Raw genomic sequence first — 13,045 nt, 5'->3', positions numbered from 1 at the left:
TACTTTATATAAAGTATTTTTATTTGATGATATAATAGCAGTAGTTTAATTTAAAATATTTCAATAAAAACTCATCAATATTTTAGCTATTTTTTACCCTTAATTTGAAATGCTTCATTGTTTGGGATTATGATAGCGGTGGTGGATCAAAATGCTTTTCGTATCAAAATATATCTTATAAGATTTTTATTTTTTAAAAAAAATTATGTTTAACATCAACATAAGAAAACAATTTAACAACATTTAAAGAAATTATTTTGAGTACCCAAAAAAATAGAAAAAACGAATTTCATAATTTTTTGGAACGCAATTTGCATCACGTTCCTAAATGATTACCAAACACACGAAACTGTTTTTTGTTCAACCTCAATTTTAACCATAGTTTTAACCAAACATCTATTTTTCCAAATGAACCTCAACTAAAAGTAATTTTTATAAAACAATTTTTTTCAAACCATAACCACAATAGTTACCGCAATACCAAAAACGCTTTTAGTGTTGCAGGGTTCAAGCTGCGATGTTGTTCAGTGACAACAGAGGATTTTATCATGCCTTCTGATGAATAAGATGTTATGTTGGAAATGTTTTTGGATTTAATCATGAAATTATTATTAATGTTCAGGAGTTGCCATATAATATTATGATCATTGGGAACCTATGGTCTACGAGAGTCTTTGTAAGAGATTGGTTGTGTAAGGGGAAGTCGCATCATCCCAAGTACACCCTACCTAAGGTAAACTGCATTGTTGTTTGATTGTTTTTTCTAAATCGGGTTTCTATTCATTGATCTTTTCTAAGGTTTGAGGCAAATCTCTTTTCATGAGAAAATCTCTACTTTATCGGATTGAATTCTAACCATTATAAAATCAAAATTTTAGCATCACATTTATTTTATGTCTTCTATCTTTAATATCTTAGGGTGTACTTTATCATATAATTTTACACCCCACGGATATTAAAATCTACATCTGAACCTTAACAAAAAAATTGTAAAAGGATTTTTGATATTTTGGCCAAACCCTAATAGATAATCATAAACTGATTACGATATCCATTTTGCATTTTAAAAACATGAGAAAGATGCAAATTTTTTATGAAAATATGTTTGGAAAATTTTTAGAATTTGGCCGTATGCATGCATTTTTTTTTTTTTTGGTTTTTGAAAGGGGAAATTAATTTAAAAGTTTTTAAGATTTTTTTTTTAAATGTTTTGAATCTTTTTTGACATATTTAGGAGAAAACCAAGTATTTTAATACCGGATTTATAATTTTACAGGTAGAAAAATATTTCAGAAAATCACAATTTTTTGAGAAATTTTGATTTTTTTATTTTTCATAAATTATATTATAATATATATTATTATAAATAAATATATATTAAATATACTTGGGCAGGATTGTCCCTGCTGACTAAGCTAAGCTCAGGAATGTTGTCTTGGGCCAATCTCAGCCCAACAGATCCTTTTCTTTTGTGGGCTGGGCTTGACCAAAATGGTGCAGCCCAAGCCTACATGGTTCTTGGCCCGACCCAGCAACCATGCTAATTAATTATGTTGCATGCATAATGAATTATTCTGCATGTAACAACTTGGTTGCAACAATAGAGGGGCGGCACTACCTGACGCTAGAGTGTCTAACTAGAGGCCTGGCTGGTCGTGATGGAGAGGGGTTGACATGAGGACGGTGGTTGAGGCTATGGAAAAAATGGTGGCCGGTGCTGGTGGAGGAAGAAGAAGAATTTTGCAGAAATGAGAGAAAGGGAGGAGCAGCAGCTGTTCCAGGCGTGGTGAAGGTCGGCTAGCGATCGCACTAACGATGTGTGGTGGAATTGGTGGCGGACAGGCTAGTGGTGGCTCTAGTTAGTGGTTGGGACAATGGAGAGAGAGAAAAAAAAACAGAGGGAGGTGTCGGCTGGGAAGAAAAATTGGTGGGGAAGGCTGGTTTTTCACCAATTTTGGACTCGATTTTCTTCTTGTTAAGGCCATGTAATCCACCTTTATTTATAGGGGTTGGAAGAGGATAATCTTGTCTTCACAGGAGAAAACTTTCAGCCCTTGATTCGATTGGTAAGGATCGTAACCATTCGTTCAAAGTAGGCACCATGAACTATCAAATCTAATAGTTTAAGGCTGCCTGAGTTGGCTACTTTAGGTCGGCGTTGGAGCCATCTTGTTAATAATATGTCTGAGCGGACCATACTCGGGGATAAAGGGATGTCAGATGACTATTTTGGTTCATGTCAACACTTTTAGTGGACATATGAGGCATTAAATGCACCTGCAAATTAGCCACCCAGACAACTTTTTCAGCAAAATCATGAAAAAGATAATGAACAGTACTAGAGTTCTATTTTTTTACCAAAAGTTCTTGAAATTTCAATCTTCTCAATTAAGCCTAAATTAGGTTTTTAAACGTAATTTTCACCAATTAAGCCTCAAATAAAATTAATTTGATTCATTTAAAGTATAATTAAGTTCTTGCACTTAATTAAATCCTTCAATTGGATCTAAATTAATTCTTAAACATAAGTAAAATTCAATTTGGCCCATGATTAAATCAAATTGGCCTATTAAATTATGTCCTTGAACTTAATTTTTATGCAAATTCGTCACATAATCATTTTATTTGACCTTGAATTTGCAATTTTTCCCCATGTTTGGGCATAATGGGGTACAAGTAAACCTTGAACTTTTTCCAAAATTGCAATTTGGTTTTTATGTATTTTTTTTGGAATCCTCCCCTGTCTGCTTTCTTCATGTAGTCAACCTTTATTTTATTATTTTTATTTTTATTTTGAAAAAAAATGAATTTTGGAGAAGAACCCACAATTGGGTTATGACATTTAGTATCATTAGAAAGATTTCAACGATATGATTTTAACTAAGTCCTGAAAGATCATAAAAAAATGGTCCTAATTTGCTAGTAGTTTTATTATGGATTAATTTAGGGTTGATCATAACTTTATTTAGTAGTCTTACAAGATATAGTTAAAATCGTCTCGTTAAGATCATTTTTACAATACCTAGTGTGTCAAAAACAGATCTCTAATGTCTCCCTAGTTATCCATTTTTTCTTTTCATTTTTCCTTTAATTTTCTCTTTCATGCCACATCATCTTGTCTTTTTAGCTATTAAATCTTAAAACCTTATCTTTTAGCCATTAGATTTCAGTAAAATTTTGAGTTGATTTTGACAAGGTTAATTATTTTGAAAAACATCTTAATACAACCTCTATTCTCATCAACAATTGTGTATATAATTGATATTACAAAATGTGATTGTGTTCGACTACAACTCCAGTAGCAATTTTGTATAGAATTTATACGGGAAAACTGTTTTATTTTCCAAATACTTTCTAAATCTACATTATTCTCCTAGATTTTTTACCAAACTATGTCATTTTTTTTATAAAAAAAATCTCATATTTAAAAAGTGTTTGTTATTGATGTAACCTTATCTTCTTGTTCTATTTTTTTGTTTAATTAACGTGAATGTCCGAGTTAACTTGCGCGCACCTCAATTAATTCTAGTATCTAAAGTTAATGATAATGTAAGCTTTTAGTAATCCTAAAAAGACTCAAACTCATGATTATTAAAATGAAAACCCAAGACCTGATCTTTTAGAGTTACTCCTCTTGTAACTTTATCTTTTTTAAATAGCTTTATATTAATATTAAAAAAAATAAAAAATGAACCGTTACACAATTACAAAAACTACCTTAGAAGGAATCTTAAAAAACAAAAGGAGACGTGTGGTATGTTTTTTTAAGGAACTCATGTTGTTCTGTTCTGTCAAATAAACAAACAAAACCGCGAGAGAGAGAGGGAGAGATTTTTTTTTTTCACAAATACCTTGCCAAAAGCACACAAATGTTTTCAGTATCAGCTGATAAGGCTAAATAGAGCATTCAAGATTTAGGGTTTCTTTGTTATGTTTGTTTCTTTGCTGCATAGGACTACAAGAATCACTAGACAGCAAATTTCTTCTCCTCCTCCTCCTGGTTTTGTTGCTCAGCCATTCCTTCCTTTGCATTACTGGTAAGTTTCTATCTTTTTTCATGTTTTTTCCTTTTCGTTGTTAAAGTTTAAATTTTTTTTAAGTTATGGTTAAATGGGTACTGAAAATAAAATTAGGGTTAGCAACCACCCTTACCTGTAGATGTAACGATTTAAAATTTTGTTTATGAGTGTGTGTGGTTTTTGCATGTGGGTTGTTAAGAGGGGAACCAAGGGAAAAAGATAAAATTAGGGTTTGAAATTTGGAAGAATGGAGAAAATGGAGGTAAGGGTGTTTGAAATTTGTGATTTTGAGTTATAAAGCACCACTTACTCTTTTCATTGTGAATTTGAACTTGTTGGCTCTTTTAAAAGGTGGGGTCTTTTTGTTAGGATTTTATTTGGGAACGGGAGTCTTATGGTTTTTTTTTTAGGTATGCTGTATGTGTTGTGTGTAGAATCAGAGATGAGTAATAACAAGGACAATGAGGTTGGATCAGCTCGGGAAGTGCCTGGTACTTTAGAGACAGAGCAGCTGGTTGATGCACTAGAAGCCCCCATGGAACAAGCTGACGCTGTTGATATCCCTTTGGAGTTGAATTCCTGTCCACAGCAACCGCACCAGGATTCTGCTCTGCCAACTCCATTAGATGATAAAAGAAGCTTAGTCATGCCTAAAGTTGAATCTGTGAAAGATGTCAAAGCCAACGGAACATATAATTTGGAACCTGAAACATGTGCTGGTGATGGCATTGCTGTTTCAAGTAGTCATGTTGAAACTGCTAAACCCACTGTAGATGCTGAAATAAAACCCTCTGACATACAGGGTGCAACTGGTCATGATACTTGGGCAGTTGTTAAGAGGAGTAACGAACCAGCTGTGCCTCAGGCTGGATCTTCAGACGATGAGGCTAAAGGTGATAACAAGAGAGGATCAGATGATGCAAAGAACAATATAGATATTCCTAGTCCCAAAAGTAATGGAAACTCTACACCTAGGCGTACATTTCTTTTGGATGAAAATAGTGGTGGTAGTGAATCGGGTACAGAAGAGGAGCAAAATGATTTTCTGAGTGAGCTTCATAGTTTCTTTAGCGAGAAGAGCATGGAGTTCAAACCTCCTAAGTTCTACGGAGATCTCCTGAACTGTCTTAAGTAAGTTTTTAATGACTAACACTACCAATTTTCATGCTGTTCATTTGAGAATAATTTTTTCTGAGATGCATTTTCTAATATGTACCTTATGGTAATAAGGCTGTGGAGATCTGTGATGAGATTGGGTGGTTATGACAAGGTACACATTGTCTTATCCATGATTCAAAACCATTTCCATTTTTGTGTGCATCTTAAATTAACTTCTTTGTTAGTTATTAGTTGCACTTGGTTTTTGTTGGTGAACTTAATAAACTCAGTTATAGTAGGGCTAGGGCTAGGGCTAAGCATAACAACCCACGCAGCCATGAAAACACGTTTCCGTGCTTTTGTGTACACATAACTTTGGAAGTTAATTTTATGGAAGCGGAGTCATGCTTTGATGTTTACATAGACAGGAAATTTTAAAAATTGTTGCTAGCTACCGGTGAATCTTACTTATAAGCAAGTGGTGTTTCTCATTCTTATGTTTTATCAGAATATTCTTAAAAGAGATTTTGATAGGTTTTTTCATGAGATTTTAGCTGAACTCTATCGTTATAATGTATCTGGCTTCTTTCTGATTGGCAGGTGACCTCATGTAAGCTGTGGAGGCAAGTAGGAGAATCCTTTAAATCCCCAAAGTAAGGACCAATATATATTGCCATATGTAAATATAATAGTTCAAGCTAGTTATCTATTGTTGCAAAGATCAAAGCATTTTTCATGTGTTTAAATTCCAGAGTATCTTGCTTTTATTTTCTAGCAGCTTTCTTAAACTAGCATGTGGAGAAAAGTCATGAAAATGTGGATTTGAAAAGGTATGGCACATGTGCACTGTCATCAGTGATAGCGAGGAACCTATCCAATTCCATGAAACAGTTACTCGGATTTGAAGATCTAAGTGCAAACATTAAAATAACTATTAAAGAATACTTAGTGCTTTCCAACCAACATATTATCTTTATTGTGAGTTGTAAGAAAAAAGTTAATGGGTGCATCTAAATATAAGATTAGAAGATCAAAATCATTGTTTGCACACTTGTTTTGTTAACTTAAGCCAATTTAAGTTTGTTTTAATTAGTAAGCAATCGGATAATACTTGTATGAAAAATGATGTGAGGGATAATCTAGGACATATGAGCAAGAATTTCAGGGAATAGATAAATGATGGCGGGAGTAAAACCAGATGAATTATTTGTATAAACAAATGCCTTGTTGTATCTTAGGTGCAAAACACTTCACATGAAAAGGTATTAGCTATATAGACATGTTGCAGAAAGTCAGGAATTCTGGAAACTCAGATTGATTTTCATGATGTTGCTTTATATGACCTCAATAAGACTTGCGATTTAACCATGTATCAAATGACATCCCCACATGCTTATCATGTTACCTTTGTTTCCAGAACAAGTGTTCTTTATATTGTTTGTCTATATTTTAATGCTTCCCATCCTTTTTTCTGCTGCTTTTGCAGGACATGCACTACAATTTCGTGGACATTTCGAGGGTTTTATGAGAAGGTGATTATATGGTGATAAAATGTACATATATCACTGAACCTTGTCATTCTTTGTGCATTCTATTTCGTTAATTGCTGCTTGGTACATAGTTTGAATTTTCCATAGATCTGCATTTGTGTATAGATATAACTATATATACATGTTTATGTTTTTGGTATATGATCATGGAGAACGGTGCAAAAGGGTCCATATAACTAACCCCAACTAGTTTGGGTTGAGGTTTGGTTGTTGGTATTGTATACGTGTTTGTAGTTTATTATATCAGCCAGGCATTAAGTTCCTATTCATTGAGTTGGTGTTTTTGAGTCTGTTTTCTTACTGTGATAATGCTACTGTGATGAGACATTATACAATATACTAAAAGAACTGGATTTTCTTATGGTGCTTCACTATTTTTCTTACAGTGCTTCACTGTCCATATGGACAGTGAAGCACCTCTTCTTCTTCTTCTTTTTTCTTTTTTTGCCCTTTTTTTAAAAACAAGTTTGTCCTCAACTTTTCTTTCCTTTTTATTTAATCATTTTGTGGTCTAATCCCGTGAGAGAAAGTTTTCAATTATAGTAGAAAGACAAAATTTAAACTAAGAGGACCACAATGTAAAACATAGAGAAAATCCATAGTCAATCTCAAAGTTTTTACAATTTTTAATTTGGTCCAAAAGTTTATTTTATTAATTTTTTAGTCTTTAGATTTTGAGAGAGGAGATAAACTCGTCGAAAAAAGGTGAAAGGTTGTCGATTGACCACAATTTGGCCACAAAAAATCAACTTTTATGTCAATGGATTCTATTCGATGAGAGGAATTCAATGAAGGTGGTTTTTCCTTGTAAACATGGTGGGAAAAGTACATCAAAGACAATTTTGGAGTGTTTCGGAGTTGATAACTGGTTATGGAGGAATTTATGGTGCTTTTGAGGTGTTTTTAGATGAAAATGGGTGAAAAAATTCCAGACATCCGAGTCATGCCTAGCATGTTTTTGTTTTTTTTCTTTAATTTAAATTTATTTTTAAAAAATTAATTATTAAAATATTATAAATATATTAAATTTATTAAATTAATTAAGAGTACATTAAAGATATTATTTTATTAAAAATCATTCCAATTTTTACTTTGTTTTTGAACAAGAGCATAGCAATCTTTCTATAATATTAGCTATTTGTTTTATAGCCCATCATTATTTTTTAATATAAAAATTACCCGGTTGCTTTTGTTAGGCCGGGGATCTTAATAATCTGGTTTGAATATAGCCTGATGGTTAATTTAAGCTTGTCTTGATGATTGAGAAAGTAGAGGCAATGTGTTTTCTTTTTTAAATAGTAAAAGAATAAGGCCATGTCATTATTGTGGTGCATAAGTACCTAGAATGCGAATGCACTGCTGGAATCAAGTCACGTGGGGTTGACAAGTTTCACAAGTAGATCAACTTACCTGCTATACAACTTGAACATCTATCAAAAGCCTGAAGTTATCTCCGTTTCTCCGATTTGTTGGTTATACTCCTTTGGCTACAACTTTTTGCTGTTATTTGGTGTTTTATTGGCTTGTGTAATGAAGTTTCTGTTTAAATTATGCGTATATAATGGTGCATGTGCTTCATCAGGTACTACTTGATTATGAAAGACACATAACAAATGCTGGTGAGCCTGACATCCCCGTTGCTTCCAAGTCTGAGCCCAAGCAGCTGAAGCCACCCAAGCTGTCCAGGTCAGAGCCTGTGCATGTCGACAATCAGGTAAATATCAAAACTTCCCATTCAATAGATATCCTAATTTTGTGATACCTCTTGTTTACTTTTGGTGATGTTATTTTGTTACTACCTTGTTAAACTGATTATAGATCAAGGTGAGTGGAGAAACATTTGTGGTGTTTTATTTGATAACATGAGATTTTTTTAAACCCGAGGCATCCTCTTAAGAAAAAGATCAGCCTTCTGAATTGAATTATGTTGAAGTAATGTGAACTAAATTTTACTGGTGGCTGATCATTCTGAGAGTTCAGTGGTCTTCAGAATATTTTTTCAAGGGGCCATTAAATACAAAGTTAAAATATTAGTGGAATCAGATATAGTACATAATTCTATATCTGGCTCTATAAATTTGTGACTTGTGAACGTGAATTTCTTTTCCAGGCTGACATGATGGCGCCTTGCATGTCATTACCCTTTTATTTATTTATTTTACAAAAATGTTATTAACAATAAGAAATGTTATTGATTATACAGTTCTGCATTAAGTTCCTGTGAGAGTCTAATGAAGAAGGGGACTTTCCTAACATGTAAACAGAAGTTTAAGAATCAGTTTCCCACTCAATTTATTTTACTCAAACTCCCAAAATACTACTTCAGGGCATTGGCAAAAACCTATCTATTGGGGACTCTCACAGCACTGTTATCCATTCAAGAACCCGTCTAGAACTGGGCCATCTAATTCACTCAGGAATAAACTTTACGAGCGGCAGGACATACCTGGTTCCAAAAGTGGGTGCAGTCAACGTGAACTCTGCCTAACCTTCTTTGTTTTTTGAAGTTTTTACCCTGATAATATACTTGAGAGCTTTCGCTCATTTAAGATGCTATTTTCTTTCTTCTTTTTCCACCAAAAGGCTTTAAGCACCCTTTTTTCTTCATTGTTGTCCTCTTGCCTACATTCTCTTTGCTTGGTGATATTTCAGGCTTCTGGATCGGATAGAACTCGTAGGGATGCTGCTGCACGTGCAATGCAGGGTTGGCACTCACTTCGTTTTCTTGGTAACGGTGAAGTTAGTAGCCCTATCATTTAAGGTCTGTTGAAATCATATTGAGCATTTCTCTATTTTTTTTTTATTTTTATCTAATGTGTGTTCATGTAACTGGTGTTTTACAGTGATGTATCTGTATTTTGTAGGACAAGAATACTGTACCTGTGCAAAAGCGTGAGAAGGAGCTAAAAAACATTGGTAAGAAACAGGTTTTATCAATTTCTCAATTTGTTACTTTTTAATTTGTTTGCAGCTTAAACTAGTTTCCAAATTTGGACCTTTGGGCTCAGGTTTACTGAAACGCAAGAAACCATCTTACGTGGAACATGCTGTCAAATCTCCACGCACCAAAAGTGCACGGTTAAGATTCTTGTTACCCGGTTTATTGCATTTACCCATTTGGTATCAAATATTTGCTTTGCTTCGAAAACAATACTGGCATTGATTTGAATGGCTTGATTTTTTTACTAGATTGGATGTGGAGGTGACTGATATTGGAGCCCCAGTGATTGGGTGAAGATCAATGTACAGAAAACAGTAAGTTTCTTGCATGTTTTTTTTTTTCCCCCTTAGAAGGCAATGCAGAAATCTGTACTACTACTAACTTCGAATGAACAATTGTCTACAGAAAGATAGTTTCGACGTGTATGCTTTAGTTCCAGGTCTCCTCCGTGAAGAAGTGAGTACTTAAATTCTTGTTTCCCTGTCTTCTTTTTTTACTTCACTCGTACACATTTTTTACTCATTTTATCATAGAAAACAATCTGATGTCATTTAGCAGTGTATTTTAGAAAATTCTTGCCTGACTAGAAAGCCCCCCCCTTAACTTGCCTGGTTTGATGTTATTATTTAAGCAGAAGCTGAGGGTGCCAAGGCCATTTCTATATGCTTGGTGAACTGCTTTACATTATTTATAGATTGTGGGTTCCTAGTTTCATGTACTGCCCTGCCTTAATGAGACACCCTTAAGTTGCCCCTGAATTGATGAAGATTCCAACTTCTCAATCTACTCGATTTCAGAGATATATAAGAATGTGTCTGCAAGATTGGATGTTAATGGATAATTTTTGTGATGACTTCATGAAATTGAAATTGGTTTCGATTCAACTCATTGCTTTCTAGTCAATATATCACTCTTTCATTCAAACTGTAAACACCAACAATCTATGCTGATGATATCATGTTGAGACATCAGCAAATGTGTTCATGAACTTGTTATTCTGCAAAATCAGGTTCGGGTTCAATCAGATCCAGCAGGGCGCTTGGTTATCAGTGGTGAACCTGAGCATGAGGATAATCCTTGGGGGTGTCGCACCATTCAAAAAAGGTACGCATGCCTTTCCTTTTTGTAATGCCTGTTATTTTTCCAGCTAGGGTAGTGTATATGAAGTCACTAAGATTAGCATTGTTTTCAGGTTGTCAACTTACCCTCGAGGATTGATCCACATCAGACAACAGCTGTGGTCACCTTGCATGGACAATTGTACGTCCGTGTCCCATTTGAGGAGTCAGACTAATCAGTTGAAAAAAACGTCCATGCCTCTTAAAGACAAGCGAATTGCCATTAGGGCAATGAAGCTAATTGCTGGAGCTGGATGAATTTCAGACATGGTTGTAATTGCCTTGTGTTAGATTAGTACTTAACCGTGTTAGATACTATCTAGGTAGGAGGCTTTTTTGTTATCCATGGGACGCGTTACATGTTTTTGCTTGTGAGCTTTTTCTACACCGAACTTGAATATTTTCATAATGTTCTTGATTTATGGTTTTTTCATTTTATTTCAAGCTCATGGTTTCCCTAGTCAGCCCTGGCACCCCCCCCCCCCCCTCCTTCCCGGGTCGTGTAGGGCTGCACAGCAGATGGCTCCTTAGTTGCTTCGATGTTGTGTTGCTGGTGCTTGAAAGAAATATGGTATGGTAAAGTATGTGTGATTCCCCGTCATCAGCCCCAGAGATACCAAGCTGCACCCGAATCGCAAAATTTGCCATTTCGCTAGGGAATGTGTGCATCAGAGAGGACAAAAACAAGAAATGGACTAAAATAAATAATTATGCAACAAAAAACCACTAACCAATCTGTTTGAGGTTACGTACAATTTTTTACAGGTGTAAAGGGCACCAACAGGAGATTCCTCTGTAGCAATAAATAATATATATATTTTTTTTAATAATGAAGTAATAAATAATAGAGACGGCAAAATCATGGAGAAAATACTTGTAGCTCCAAATGATCAGATTTCCTACATTGAAAAAAAACAAAAACATTGAGTTAGAGGCCACCATTGAGGGGTGAAGACCTTTAAGTTGAGGTCACCATTTGATGCCAAGTCTAATTCTTCATCAGAGTCGATTACATCTTTGTAATCATAATAAGCATTCACCTGCAATGGAGAACGTAATTAGGAGTGTGTTTGTGCAATTTGGTAGCTAATCGAAGACTATCTTACCATTCTGCTAATTTAGGTGAAATTCATACCGCTGGTCTTGGAGTAATTGCTTCAAAACTATGGAACTCGGGATCATCAAAACAAGGGGGTTTTAGGACAATATATGCTCCTTTATTCTTGTATCTATCCTCGGGTTGCCTTCAAAACAAAATGAGAAGCAAAGTGATGTTAGATTTTGCTTGGTAAATTAAATGATATCCATTAGTTTCTGGCTACACGATTCCTTGAGTGATTCAACCTATGCAGTAACGTTTAGGAAACTTCATTCAAGTCTTCCGCACGTCATTGACAAAATCCAAACAAAAAGTTAAAAAGCGACGGGGGACTGTGTTTTACTTAAAAGAAGACTAAGCCAGATTGATTGTCTAATGTAGATAATGTCATTTCAAGGAATACCTAATATGATTCCCACAAATAAATAAATAGAGTTTAACATGTTGTCCAATATGCAGTGTTTCAAGATGTTCAAAATATCAAAACCAGACAATCAAAAAGTCAAGTTTAGAAATCACTTCTACCAACATAGCAGACACTTTCTATACGAAAGCCAGCAAAGAACATATACAAAGCTTTAACATCTCCAAACATGTTAATCATAGCAAGACTAGGATACCAATGTGGAACCCAAAATTGATGCCAAAGGACGCAAAACTGTCTTTCCAGTATAAGAGTTGAGATGTGTGAAATTTGAAAGGAGATCAGTATAGGAAATAAGGATTAAAACAAAACCTGAAATTGTGGGTAGTCTGGAGCACTAAGAGAGTGATAAGCTTTCCTGACGGTACAACATGATCTATGGTGTAGCCTTCATCCATTCCTCCAAGACCGGGCCTCTTTCCCTTGCATCGGGCCCTTCATGTGATCTGATGATTAGCTAAGGCAACCAAAATGAAACATTAACTACAATGTCAATTCTTGAATAGTAAAACATCACCTTATTCATAGCATGAATAGCTTTGAAATAGTGAAACATGACACCGAATAAAGAATGCAAGTCAAAACAAAGCATCTTTCTATTGTTCATGTATGCAGAAAATAGGCTAATTCTTCTAAAGTTTGTGATCACAAATTGCCAAAAGCACCCCAAAGTAATCACCAATAATTTTCCTTTTCAACATAATGTCAAAGTGGACCAGTATAATAATTGATACATGTAGGGAAAAGGAAAACTCACATATGAATAGAAAGTTTCTTCTAATTTTGATTTGGGGAT

At 34.5% G+C, this 13,045-nt stretch overlaps 1 pseudogene; it reads left to right on the top strand.

The window, feature by feature from the left end:
- The first annotated feature begins 3,752 nt into the window (after window positions 1-3,752).
- On the top strand, window positions 3,753-11,170 carry LOC118027891 (AT-rich interactive domain-containing protein 6-like; annotated as a pseudogene).
- The last annotated feature ends 1,875 nt before the right edge of the window (window positions 11,171-13,045 follow it).

The sequence above is a fragment of the Populus alba genome, chromosome 1 (assembly GCF_005239225.2).
Source record: "Populus alba chromosome 1, ASM523922v2, whole genome shotgun sequence".
Classification (NCBI taxonomy): domain Eukaryota; kingdom Viridiplantae; phylum Streptophyta; class Magnoliopsida; order Malpighiales; family Salicaceae; genus Populus; species Populus alba.
The sequence above is the reverse complement of the archived record's forward strand: the minus strand, read 5'-3'. Positions and strand labels throughout refer to the sequence as shown.